The 14,080-nt window shown below is 40.2% G+C and overlaps 1 pseudogene; it reads left to right on the top strand.

Annotated features, from left to right (window-relative positions):
- Nucleotides 1-5,613: 5,613 nt before the first annotated feature.
- On the top strand, nt 5,614-6,562 carry LOC131402721 (methyl-CpG-binding domain protein 3-like 2B; annotated as a pseudogene).
- Nucleotides 6,563-14,080: the final 7,518 nt, after the last annotated feature.

Below are 14,080 nucleotides of genomic sequence, written 5' to 3'. Positions count from 1 at the left end.
TAATCCAATCATGAGATTCTAGTCACAGTGATCTGTTTAAAATGCAAAAGTGATCAGTTCATCTTAACTTTTAAATCCCCTATTTCTGTCTTCAGCACATATTTCTCCTGTTGTCTTATCATAATTATTACTACTACACTTTTCATTCCCTGATATGTTCCAGTTTGGAGGGAAAACTATGTGGTCATTCGATTTTTAGAGCACTTACTACATACAAAGCTCTGGTAGAAAACCCGTGATCTACAAAATAACTAAACAGACTGACTGCCCCTGTTTGATTTAGTCTTAGTGGGAGGAAAGAGATGATAAACAGCAAAGGATGTATAACGTGCCATGTAGAAATCACTGCTGTGATGAACAATAAGGCAGAGAGTGAGAGTTTGAGCTTGAGCACATTCTCAAATTACTTGTGTATGTGTGTGTGTGTGTGTGTGTGTGTGTGTGTGCACATGCTCATGCCTGCTGCCTGGATGGGATGACCTGCTTCCTCCTGTGGGGTTGGGGAGCCTCCTATGCCTTGGGAAATTTCCTCCATGTGCACTTAATATGCACTTTGTCATCCATGTGTATTAGTCAGGATTCTCTAAGAAATAGAACCATAGAATATATATAAACTTATAGAAGTGGAGATTTATTGTAGGAATTGGCTCACAAGGTTATGGAGGTTGAGAAGTCCCACAATATGCCATCTGCAAGCTGGAGAACAAGAAAAACCAGTGATATAATTTAGTCAAAGTCTGAAGGGCTGACAACCAGGACCTCTGATGTCCAAGTGCAGAAAAAGATGGACATCCCAGGTCTGGAGGAGACAGTGGATTCAGCCTTTCTTTCCTTTTTGTTCTATTGAGCCCTCAACAGATTAGATGATGCCCACTTACACTACTGAGGGTGGCTTTGTTTACATAGACTATGGAATCAAATGCTAATCTCTTCCAGAAACATCCTCACAGACACACCCAGAAATAATGCTTCACAGTCTATATGGGCACCCCTGAGGCCAGTCAAGCTGACTCCTAAAATTAACCATCACATCACGGCTTTATCCAACCAAGACGAACAGAGATATCACAATGTGACCTATGTCATTTAAATTTTCCAGAACACATGTTAAAGAAAGTAAATACAAACAGATGAAACTGGATTTTATAACATTTTTATTTAACCCAAGATATCTAAATATTATCATTTCAAAAGGTAGTCCACATCAGTACAAAGAACAAGATACTCAGGTTTTCTGCTCCCTTGGTCTTACTGGTAAATTTTAATGAATACTGGCTCCTCATATAACTTAATATGATCCAATTTATGATTTTCTCTCATCTATTTTAGCTTTATTGTATCAAAAGAAAATCATTTTTTCCTTATTGTCAAACTGCTCTGCTATCTCTTTTATAAAAAATTAAAGCTATATATTGTGTTTATGTTAGAAATGAAATTAAGAATTTAAGTAATAAAGAAGGAATTGATTCCAGCAAAGGCTGGTGTACTAAAACGGAAGACAGTTCAAGAGCAAATCTTCCAAGAAAACCACTGGGTCAATGACATTGGAAAATTCAGGGTAGAATTAGAGTACACAAGGGATGTGATTAAAATGGGAGTAGTGAGAATGTGGAGAGGAATGGATATCAGAAGTGAAAATACACAAGCATGTTTCAAGTTGATGAAAGACATCAATCCACAGATTCAATTAATTCAACATTCCCTAAGCAGAGTGCATACACACAAAATATTAATGAACTAAACTATGGTCTAAAAACCAAAGTTAACGTAAAGGATTTTAGGGACTATAGATGCCAAATAAGCAAGAAAAAGGCCAATTGGTGATTTCTAACCATAAATAAAATAAAATGGACATCAACAGAGCAGCATTTTTAAAATGCTAAAAGAAATCTCATGTCAAACCAGAATTCTACACCCAGCAGCAACAGTGCCCCAAATAAAGATGTCCTAGAAAAACTTAAAGTGAAACTTTTCATTGTTAGCAGCCTTGAATTAGACAAAATACTGGAGTGAGTTATCACATCCAAAGGAATATAATCTCAGGTTGAAAACCAGGAATGGAGGAAGAACTGAAGAGGAAAGGAAAGGATAATTTGTAAATAAATATAAATGAATTTTATTTTGTGAAGTAATTCTAGAAATCTCTCATGGAGATTAAAATATATGTAGAATAAAATGCATGAAAACAGTAATACAAACGTCAGGAAGCTTAAAAATAGAATTGAAAGTGTTGAAGGTATTAGCATTTGGGGGAGGGGGTAAAAGTAATTATTCATATTAGACTGTATTAAGGATTCAGGATTTAGCCATTAGTGCAATTAAACACAGATTTCTATATGATTCCAACTAATAAGTTTATAGAGGAAACAATGGAATAATACAAGAGTTAAATCAACATCAGTGAAGTAAAGAGAGTAAAGGAACATTAATTATTCAGGTCAAAGGGAAGGGAAAGAGTAAGACGGTTGAAATAATTACAAGTTTACTGGAAATTACATGAGATGTAAATGCACAAAATACTAATTTGTTGTTAATGGCTGTGTGATATATTCTAGAGACTTGTTAATAAATATTTTGGACATTCTTTTATTGATAAACGTTTACACAGTCTCTATTTTTCCCTATTCAAACATAACTTGTATGGACATTTTTGTACATATAAACTTTCATTCCTATTTTTACAGAAAATATCAATAGTGGAAGAAAAAGGAAATATTAAAATGTTGATAGAAACTGCAAATACCACCTCCCCACACAACTGTATGAAATTTTTTCGTCTACCAACAGTATCTGACAGTGTCAATAACCCCACATTTTTGTGTTTAGGTATAAAGCTTTAGGAATCACTCAAATTCCATTGATAAGAGACAGGATGTCTCCTCTTGATTATCCACTGATTGGATTATCCACTCCCTCCCTCCATAAAAGGGGAATCAGAGGCAGAACTCACTGTATTTTCCAGCAATCCAGGGGCTGTCTGCACATCAGGAGTGGGGTCAGCAGGACAACTCTGCAGCCATGGAGGAACCTGCATCAGCCTCTTTTCCAAGCCAGCCTGTTCTGGTGAGTGTGGAATCCATATGGACAGCAAGAGTGTCCATTTGTACACTTGGTCCTTCTGTGAAACCTCTTTAAGTGAGCAGGCAGTAGCTGTTAAAACAAGAAGATACCTTATTGAAAGTTGTTTCCCAGGTGTCAATGTTTGTTAAGTAATGTTCAAGTTATTGTACTTTTTTCTATGTGAAGTTTTCTGGGATAATAGGCTAGATGGTTTTGTTTTATTTTTAACCAACAACATCACTAGGAAGTGGTGTAGTATTCGGCCCTGCACTGTTTAAGTTGTTCCCCTCTCTGGAAAATTCTTTACCCACAATGCGCTTGGTCTTTTTTAAGAAAAATTCAGTTCTGTGCTCAAATATCACCTCATCAGTTAGTCCTTTCCTAATCTCTTCATCATCAATAATTACGTAGTTAATTTCTTTCTCCCTTCATCCGTCCTTGCCACTTTTCCTCTATCCCTCCCTCTTTCTCTGTCTCTGTCTTGGCCTTACTGTTTATCACAGCACTTAATTATACCTAACACTATAATAGAGATTCCTCAGTCTGTTTATTAACTCTTTCCTCTCACCAAGATTAAATAAAGAGGGGCAGTGACTTTGCTAAGTTCTGGATCACAGGTTTTAGTACATAACTTGGCATACTATAGGTGCTCAATAAATGGGAGGATCAACTAATTTTCCCTCCAAACTGGGACATGCTGGGGAATGAAAGGGGTGGTATTAATAATTATGGCAGGACAACAGGAATGAAGTGAGGTTTACGGTTTCACTTTTAAAAAAATATCGTCTGAAGACAGAAATGAGAGATTTAAAAGGAAAAGTGCATTGACTAGATTTACACTTTAAACAGATTATTATGACTATAATCTTATAATGGATTACAGAGAAAGGATTTGAAGTCTTAGTGATAATTTATTGTAGTATACCACAAAACAGATTATATCATTGTATAATTGTGGTTGAGTGAATTTCTTTGAAAAATTTAGTTCTTTTTGGAATTTGAATAATTTCTTTCAATAAATATATCTAAGCACCTTCGATGGGCAAAGAAATGACTGAATATGGCAACATAAAACATTAAAGCCCACATTAGTCTTCTCTTCATGGAGTATCCAATTTAGTGAGAAAAACACTATGAAATAAATAGATAATACTATACACATACAATTAAAAATTGAAAAAAATTAACACAGAGAAAATGTGATATTAATTTTGATGGCTGGATCAGGAAAGGTCACTCTGTGGAAATGGTATTTGGTAGGGAATCTGAAAGGTGCTAAAGAATTATTCACAAGTTGAGAATCTTTAGGTGGATTCAGGAGGGTGGATGGATGGTTCACTGATGAACGAGTGTGGGGTGGCAGGGTGTCCAGAATGACACTCAGGGGTAGACAGGATATTAGTACCAACTGATGAACGAGTGTGGGGTGGCAGGGTGTCCAGAATGACACTCAGGGGTAGACAGGATATTAGTACCAACAAGTGAGTTTAGGGGACCCTGAGATATGGGTGATTATTTGGAGAACTGGCTGTTTCAACTTGGGACCTGCTCACTGTGAGCTGAGTCGTCGAGTTGTCACTGATGTGGTGAGTGGGCAGATGGGTATTTGGATCTGAGGGTGAAGTCAGATCTTGCTGACTCAATGGGCATTTCTAGTTCATCAATGGTATCTGAAGCCAGGGAAATGGATGGGATGGCCTAGAAGAGGGTGTGGATGTGTAACAAATGTGGGAGCAGGATTGACTTCTAAGAAGCATCAATTGTTCTGTTAAGCCAGATAGTGGAGCTGAGAGTAACAGGGAGGAGTAGGAGGAGAGAGGAAGAGTCAGGGGAGGAAAAATGGCTATTTACAGTGGATGCAACTGTGTGATGGGAATATGGTCTGTGTGAGTTATTTATGTATGAACAGGAGAATATTTGAGTGAAGATGGGATGTGGGAGTGCAAGTGAAGTGAGCACCTAAGGGTTGAGAGGTAATATGATTTCATTGGAGACGAGGCATTAAAGGAGCTAGGAAAATGAGGTGATTGTGTCCTAAAGCAGAGTAAAAGAGAGACACTGAAAACCTAAATCTTGGGATACAAAGATACCTGTGATCTGTGGATCCACATGATGGTGGGTCAAGGGGTACCAGCATGTGTTTAGTTGACTGTGACAAGGATGGGAAGGGGGGACATCCTCAGAGGACGGTAGAGGGAAACGGTCTGGAGGTGGCACTGGGTAATGATGAGAGCTTTCTGTCCTTGACTCATATCAGCTTGATGTCCCAGGATCTACTTTTCAATGTGAGGGGCCTGTGCCAGCAGCATCAGCATCATCCGGGAACACCTAGACGTGCACGTTCTTGGCCCCACCCTGGACCTACTTGGGTTGAGGTCCAGAAATCTGAATTTTAACAACCCTCCAGATGATTGTGATGCACAGGCCAATCTGAAACACATTTCCCCAGGGAGAGAGGAGGGTGGAAGATCCAAATGAGCTGAAAATGTTCTTCATTTTATTCAAATTGCACATTTCATTTTGTTTTCAAAGGGGAAGCTCAAAAGAAATAGGATGCCCCAGACTTCAGAGAAGAAAAGATAAGTCCATTTAACTAAGACCAAGCAGAGACATCGGGAAAGGTCTGTACTTCCTACAAGACTCACCAGCTGCATTTTCCAGAGGCCTGTCACAAGGATACCTTCCCACCCTGGCAACGAAGTCAGGTATAGTCAACGGGAAGAGACCTTGCAGAAGCCCCAGCAACTCTGGGCACACAGGAGACTGCAGGGACTCCAGGCCTGCAGCAGTGAAGGAGAACTTTTAAGTACTTTCGATATCACAAATACCTTAAAAATAATTGCACCTCCTAGTCCAGGTGAATCCCTGGGCTGTGTTGGTGCTGGGTCTCTACACACCAGCCCCGAGCCCACCGCTGCACAGTCTTCAGATGGGGCAGAGATGATCCCAGGAGCGGGTATCTGTCTCTCACAGCCACTCTGCAGACAGCCGGTAACTTATGGAGACATCTGCAGACAGAGTCTGAAAGTGAAAAAAGCAAGGGTGAGGCCCTGAGGGCAGACAGGTTTGCCAGGGAGGCAGAGAGAGCAAGGAGCCAAGAAGGATGTTCTGAGACCTGATGGAAAACAGGAGAAGGTCCTGCTGAAGAAGCCGAGTGGTGTGGCCCTGGGGAAGCGGTTCCCCATGAGCAGCCCTCAGTTTCACTCCCTCATTTAATGTTACTCCTGCTTCTTCTGGACCATTATGCTTGGTTGTGTTAAAATTATACTTTCTTAAACTCTTGAGAGACAAAAATGAAGAGTAGATGGTCTTGTGGGGGAGAGGGAGGGTTTCGTGTGACAAGAAAGAAGATCTGTTTGTCCTGGTACACTGCAATTTCTGTTTACCATGATTTTTATTCACTTTTATATTAAATTCTTCCGAGGTAATTTAGCCTAAGGTATTATTTAGTATTTTTAGTATAATATTTTCTTATAATTCTTATACTCAGGAAAGGATGATACCCACTGAAAACAGCTCATTTTTTAATGTTAAATTAATTTGAGTCCATAAAAATCTTATTTTATTAAGCTTGCTTTTATATCTCATTCTAACATAAGTTCCATGTTTTTTTTTTTTTTATTTTTGCCAAATGCTAATTCAGACATGAGACATTTTTACTCACCCCCAGCGGCTTCCCCACGGGCTGGGTCCGCGGGCTCAGCGCGGGTCAGAGGCTGCACCCCCGGGGTCAGTCCCCGCGCGGACACCGGCGCCAGACTCCACGCGGCCATCACGTCCGGAGGACGCAGCCGCGGGGACACGCGCGTCCTCGTCGTGGGCGGAGGACACGCCGCTGTCCAGCCAGAGCGCCCCGCGCCGTGGGCAGCGGCGGGGCCGGGGGAGCGGGGAGGAGGGCAGCGGGGACCGGGTCCACGACCCTCCGTGGGGGCGCTCGGGGCGGCTCGGGCGCGTCGAAGGCTCCGGGCTCCACGTCCACGGCCCCATCCAGCGCGGTCGCCTTCATTCTCCGCCGTCCTCGCCTCCGCTTCCTTCTGAGGCGCCAACCGCCTGTTCTCGCTTCACCGACCACGACCTGTCAGCTCTTCCCAGCGGCCCCGGGGCTCGGCTCTCTCCGCCGCCTCTCGCCGCTTTTCGGCTGGGCTCGGCTCCCCCCGCCAAACCTCGGGTCCTTCCGCCCGACCTCGGCCGTTCCCTCACATCCTCGGCTCTTTACGCCCGTCCTCGGTTCCCTCCGCGTGTCTCCGCCGCTCCTCGGCTCAGTGGTTCCCTTCGGCTCTCTCGGCCTGGTTTCGGATGACGGTTGCTGTCTGAGGTCCTGTTGCCTTTAGCTTTGGAGGGAACTGGTGGTCCCTTGCTAGGGCTTCTGTCACCTCTACTGTTGGATGCAGATTGTGAGTATCACTTGCTGGGGCTCCATAAACTCTAATCTTGGGAGGTGCACTGGGGGATCTCTTGCAGTGGCTTCCATCATCTGTAATTTTGGGGGATTAGTTCATTGTGTTTTTAAAAGCATATTATTTGGAGAAAGTTTAGACTTACACAAAAGTTGTAAAACTATGCAGGGTTCTTTTATACAGTCAATATTCATTATATTTACTTACATTTTTTTACTGCTGATAATTATCGCTAACGTTATGTGTCTCCACATGGAATTCTTTTGTTTCAGCCTGAAGAGCTTTCTTTAGTGTTTCTTGAAGTACAGTTCCATTTTTGATGAATTCTTTCAGCTTTTGTTTTTTTAAACCCCCTTTGAAAAACATCTTTAATTAGTCTGCATTTTTGAAGAATGTTTTTCTTAGGTCTCAGAATCTTAGATGGGTAGGGTTTTTTTCTTTTTCCATGAACCACTTTAGATGTCAGATGTCATTCGTTGTTTTCTTCTTTTTTTTTTTTAAGGTGAATGCTTTATTTATTTTTGTGTGTGTGTGAGGAAGATCAGCCCTGAGCTAACATCCATGCCAATCCTCCTCTTTTTGCTGAGGAAGACTGGCCCTGGGCTAACATCTGTGCCCATCTTCCTCCACTTTATGTGGGACGGCACCACAGCATGGCTTGACAAGTGGTGCATCGGTGCGCGCCCGGGTTCCGAACCTGGGCCTCCAGCAGCGGAGCACGGGCACTTATCTGCTATGCCACGGGGCCAGCTGCTCATCGTCTTCTTGTTCTATAGTTTCTTTTGAAAAGTTATGGGTCTTATTGTTGCTCTTTTAAAAGCAATGTGTCCTTTTCCTTTGGTTGTTTTAAAGAATTGCAGTTTGTCTTTCATTGTCTACAATTGTCCATGTTTCCTCCCTTTTCTTCATAGTTATTTTGAAGTGCTTGTCTGCTAACTCCAATCTCTGCATTGTCTCTGGGTCTGCTTCTATTGATTTATATATTCATAATAGAGAAGGTTTTCCTGCTGCTCTGCATGTCTAGTAACCTTTCATTGTATGCTGGATCTTGTGCACAATACCCCGTAGAGGCTCTTAATCGTGTTACATTCCTCTAAAGATTAGGTTTTGTCAGGGCAGGCAATTGTACTACTAATGGATCACCTAGAACCTATGATGGCTGGGTTTTAGCCTCTAAAAGGACAGATTTATTTCAGTTTTTTCAAAGGGTGAAGTCCTTACTCTTAGTGTGACATTTCTAGGGTCATAATGGGAACCCAGGGTTTTTTATCAAGGTCATTCCACTCCAGATGAATCCGAAAACCAAGCTCCAACTCCTGGGATGTGTGACCTCTGAAATTTCTGCCCAATATTCAGTTTTCAGTGGTTTTTCTCTTCTAAATCTCCTAGAGTCTTTCCCTTCATATGCACAGCTTAGGTGTTATTCAGGGACCTGAAGGGGATTCTTAGGCATATTTTGTGGGCTGCCTCTTTGTGAATTTTATTTTCTCTTGGAATATGCTTCAAAGGTGTTTCAGGATCAGGTTGTATTTTACCTACCCCAGCCCTGGCATCAACCATTTCTCGAAAGAGCCCTGGTTCCTTCTTTTTCCTTTTTGTTTAGAAGAGTACTTTAGAAACCACGATTTGAGTGATAGGTGTTCTCATTGCTACTGGAGTATAATTGCTTCTAGGCCTTTTGAGCCGATAGGCCTTGGAAATATATGAATGTATACTATCCTCTACATACATACATTGTCTGTCTATGTCTGTCTGTCTGTCTGTCTATCTATCTATCTCTATCTATCTATCCATCTATCTATCTATCTATCTATCTATCTATCTATCTACCTACCTATCTATCTATCTATCTTTCTGTCTTTCCTTCCTTCTATCCATCCATCCATCCATCCATTCATCAAAAGCATGAATTCATACTGATGCTTCCAATTTTAATCCAGCACCCAGTGTTCATTCTAGTCTTCTCTCTTCCCTTGTTTGTAACATCTTTCTTTGACAGTGAGAAACTGGCTCTCATGATCTATAATATATTAACTTAGCTGTTCAGCCCTAGTACATAAATAAAGTAGTTTAAGAATTGCTAACCCATACCCTTCTGAGAAACAAATTTATGAACTAGGTTCCAGGATTTCTGGTCAGTTCTTTTTGTATCCAGCCTTACAGTATCTGGTCTTAACACAGGTTTTCAAAGTAAATTTCATTTCCTTCTCATACCCTTCATTATGGTTATTTCATTTGTAATACAATTAGGTTCATTTTATATAGCTTCTATTCCATTTTACATTCCCTCCACTAGCTGGTGGATTAAATTTTTTTTTTTAACCTACAGTAATATCCACTCTGTTATGTACAATTCTGTGGGTTTTGGCAAATGCATAGAGTCGTGTATGCATCTACACCATCATGACTGAGCATGATACACACGTGAACACATTCATGATAGAACAATTCCATCATTCCAAAATTCTATTGTGCTGCCCCTTTGTAGTCATCCCCCTCTCTTACTCCTTATCCCAGGAAACCATTGATTAATTGTCCTTCCCTACTGTTTTGCTTTTTCTCAGATGTCATACAATGGAATCATACAATAAAATGCCTTTAGTCTCTGGCTTCTTTCACTTAGCAAAATGATTCTAATTTAAATTGAGGTATAAGTTACATGCAGTGCAACATACAGACCTAACGTAAAATTCAATGCATTCGACAAACGCATATGCCTGTGTAACCTACACTCCTATCAAGATGTAGAATACTCTCCTCATCCCATAAAGTCCCTTCATGTCCTCTCAGCCAGTCCCTACTTCTGCACCACCTCTTGCCACAACTTGCGCTTAGATGCAACTGCTATTCTGTTTTTTTTCTATCACAAATTATTTTTTACCTGTTATTGAAATTCGTACAGTATTTGCTCTGTTTGTGTGTGGCTTATTTTGGTCAGTATAATCCTACAATGAACTTTAATTAATTCATAATAAAAGATGATATATAATGTTTACTATATACCAGGGTGCCTCATAAGTGCTTTACATATATTAACTGATTGAATCCCTAATACAAGTCTACAGAGTAGGCACTCTCATTGTTCTCGTTTTACTGATGAAGAAACCTTGGCACAATAAGTTTGTCGCTGGCTTGAGGTAACCATGTCTAAAGGAGAGAACTGAGACTGGACAGAACAAGAGACTGAACTGCAGTAGGTTAAAAATGGAGACAACAGTTGATCCCATAGAGAGCATCAAGCGTGTCTCAAATTGAGGCAACGGTAGTAGGCCATTGTACCCCCCACATGAACCACTCATTGGAAATGGGCTGCCATTGGGAGTGGTCATAATTTTAGGTGTGCCACTTTCCTTTGGCCCAAGGAAATTCCCAGAGAGAGTGGCAGCACGAGCCCTTAAAACACTTCTGGCAGCTACAAGAGTGAATGACTTAGTCCCAAAAGAAGAATCTTGGAAATATATCACTGTCTCCATGATGGTCCATCACTTATGCCCCTCAGATGCACTTGCTTCTTAAAGCCAGTACACGCAGTGTTCTGGTTGGTCATGCTGACTGGGGAAACTTACAAGAGGAAGATCAGTGGGACAAATAACAGGCAGCTCTGAACAGCAGCTTTTTGGTGCTGCAATTGATACTTACCATCCCACTCCTCCTACTCTCCCATTTAGATTGACAAGCACCTCTGCTGGTCTAGGTGGTTTACCTGGAGGGATGATCCAGATGCTCATCCCTGAGGTGTCTGAGCACCTGGTCACCATGCCCTTCTCAGGATACAGCTGCTGCACTAATTTATCAACAAAATTGGGGAAAGAATATCAAAAGATATCCAGGTGGGCTACCTGAATGCCCCATGTCTTCTCTGTCCTGACTGTATAACAGAAGGCCCATGTCCTCTGGAAGAATTACCCATGCCAGAAGACATGATGGCTTCTTTCCTTGTGCTGGCATCACAGCAGTCATAACATTCAATGGGATTCATCCTTTGTCTCCTGGTAGAAGTGTCCACCCTATAGGAACCAGGACATTTATGTTGATTATCGTTTGCACTTTCCTCCCAAGAACGCCATAACCGATCTTACATGAAGAACACTTGTGGAGGCAACTATTTTAGACTACACATGGAAGTATCAATGCTTTGAGAGCACTCAGGATGTTACACTAGCTGATACAATTCCTGGGCAGAGATATAACCTTCAACCCAGTTGACTGACAGGAGTAGATTCTCAGAAACAAAAGGAATGAACAATTCTGGATATCTTCCATTTGCCCCAGCAAATCCACTTTCTCTCTTTTGCTGTACCCAGGAAGGTTAATAAAGATGATCTACATCAATGGGCTTCCTTGTCTCCTGGCTTTTGGCTGGGTTTGGCCAATGGGACATTAGCAAATGACGTAAGCAAAGGCTTGAAAAACATTTGCTCATTGTTGGTACTTATCCGTCTCTGGCTGCCCCTGGGAAACCTGTGGCCGTCAATATGTAAATGAGTCTAGATAGACTGCACATCTCCATCACTCCAAGTGACTTCAAGTCAACCATCAGATATGTGAGTAAGGTCATCCTAGACCGTCCAATCCCAGCTGAGCCACCAATAGGTCCAGATCAAAATAACTGCCCAAATAATCCACAGAATATTGAGAAAAAATAAATTATTTTTTTTATTTTAAGCCACCAAATTTTAAGACAATTTGTTATACAGCAGAAGCTCACTGATACATGATACTATTATTTAAATATGTCCTTTCATTATATGTTTAAATACCACAGATTTCTATCTTTATCCAATATTTTAGGCTGGAATAGTCCTCTCAAGATTCAGATTCTAAAAGAAAATCTGAGACCATATCATCTTTCATTGTACTTTCTCTCATCCTTCTTTTCAACCAGACATTTTTAACCGTATATATTAAGAATAACTGTACTAATTCTGAGATATTGGATATTCTCCTGTGTTGTCATCCACCACTGTTTTACACTGGGGATTTTTACTTTTAATTTTAGCCCCATAATCCATTTGGAGTGATTTACTTGTGAATAATGTTACTTTATGGCCCAGTGTTTTATTTTGAAAGTGGATATCTTATTGTCTATAAAACAACTACCGTACCATTTTGAAAGTGGTTTTAAGTATATTTATTCTGAATAATGCTTGGAAAACTGAATTCTTTGAAACACTAATTCTTTTCATTCATAAATATAGTTTGTCTCTCCGTTTAATTAGAGCCTTATGTCATTTGGTATATCTTTATAATCTTCTTTGTGTAACTTATATAACTTATAACTTCATATTGAATAGATCCAATTATTTTAAATGCTTATTTTAAATAATTCATTGCTCCAAAAGCTAGAAAAATTATTTACGTTTAAACTAGTTGTTGCTAATATAACAGTAGTTTTGATTTTTCATATAGTTATCTAGTATTGTTTCACATTACTCAACTTAATTACTAGTTCTAAATTTTATGTTATTTCCCACTAAAATATTAGATTTTTCTCTTCTTCTCTAATATTATTTACCTCTTATTCTTTCTATTCTCATTTTTCCATGACTGGGCTCTCCAGTGCCACACTGAATCACAATAATGTTTGCCAGTAGCATTTTCCTCATCTTAAGCATAGTGTAAACACCAGATAAATTCCTTGTCAGGGCAGAGCAGACATCTAAGAGAGGGAAAGTAAAAATATGAAGAGGAATCATTTCTGCCTAGGAGTCAACAGACTTCTCTCTCTTGGTTATTTGTTGCTAAGACATGACAATGTGGTCAGCTGAGAATTAGAGAATCCTACCCTAGTCTCAAGAATTAATCATGGTCAAATCTCTTAACCTCTTTAGACCTCAGTTTCTTCATCTGTAATATAAAGAGTTTGAAAAGTGTTTTTGAGTTCTAAACTTCTATGATTTCAAGGTACCCTTTACCCAGATGCACTTGGCAAAACCAGAGTGAATTTTTAGTTATCTTCTTCTCCATCAACATTATTATCCACATCATCACTTAGAGACACAGTAAGTGTCTACTTTTGCATGACACTGACCAAATTAAGTTCCATTTCAGATCACTGCTTATAAGGATAGTAAATCAATAGCTAATTGTTGAGAGAGAAATATAGTGTTGGCACCTGCTGGAACCAGCAGACCGTAGGCTAAAAGGTCTTTCTTTTGTAGTGAGACTGTGCAAACATTCCCTAATGAGACACAACACAATTCTTGTGTACTTAGCAGGATATAAAAGGGAGCTTTGAATCCATGGTTATGAGCAAATAAGAACATGAGTTTTCAAAAAGTTAACTAATGATGCCATTTGCCTGGAATGCGGCTCTTCTCTGGTGTATAAAGAGCAGATGTACTTAAGGCCATTTTCATTCCTTCAACAAATATTAACTCAAGGCCTACCACTTGCTGCAAGACAGCAGTGATCTATACTAAGAGCATTTATTCTAGTGGGGTGACACCGACTACAAACAAAAAGAGACATTTGAGGTGATCACTAAAGTTACATATGCATCAATCTTCTTTCATTTTGGACTATTTTCAACCATTTCCTCTTTTCAAGCTTCTCCAGAGCTCTAAGCATGGACTTGAAAATCTAGAAAGCATGAAACCAAAATTCCTTCTTACATCACCACT

The sequence above is a fragment of the Diceros bicornis genome, unplaced genomic scaffold (genome assembly GCF_020826845.1).
Source record: "Diceros bicornis minor isolate mBicDic1 unplaced genomic scaffold, mDicBic1.mat.cur scaffold_241_ctg1, whole genome shotgun sequence".
Classification (NCBI taxonomy): Eukaryota; Metazoa; Chordata; class Mammalia; order Perissodactyla; family Rhinocerotidae; genus Diceros; species Diceros bicornis.
The sequence above is the reverse complement of the archived record's forward strand: the minus strand, read 5'-3'. Positions and strand labels throughout refer to the sequence as shown.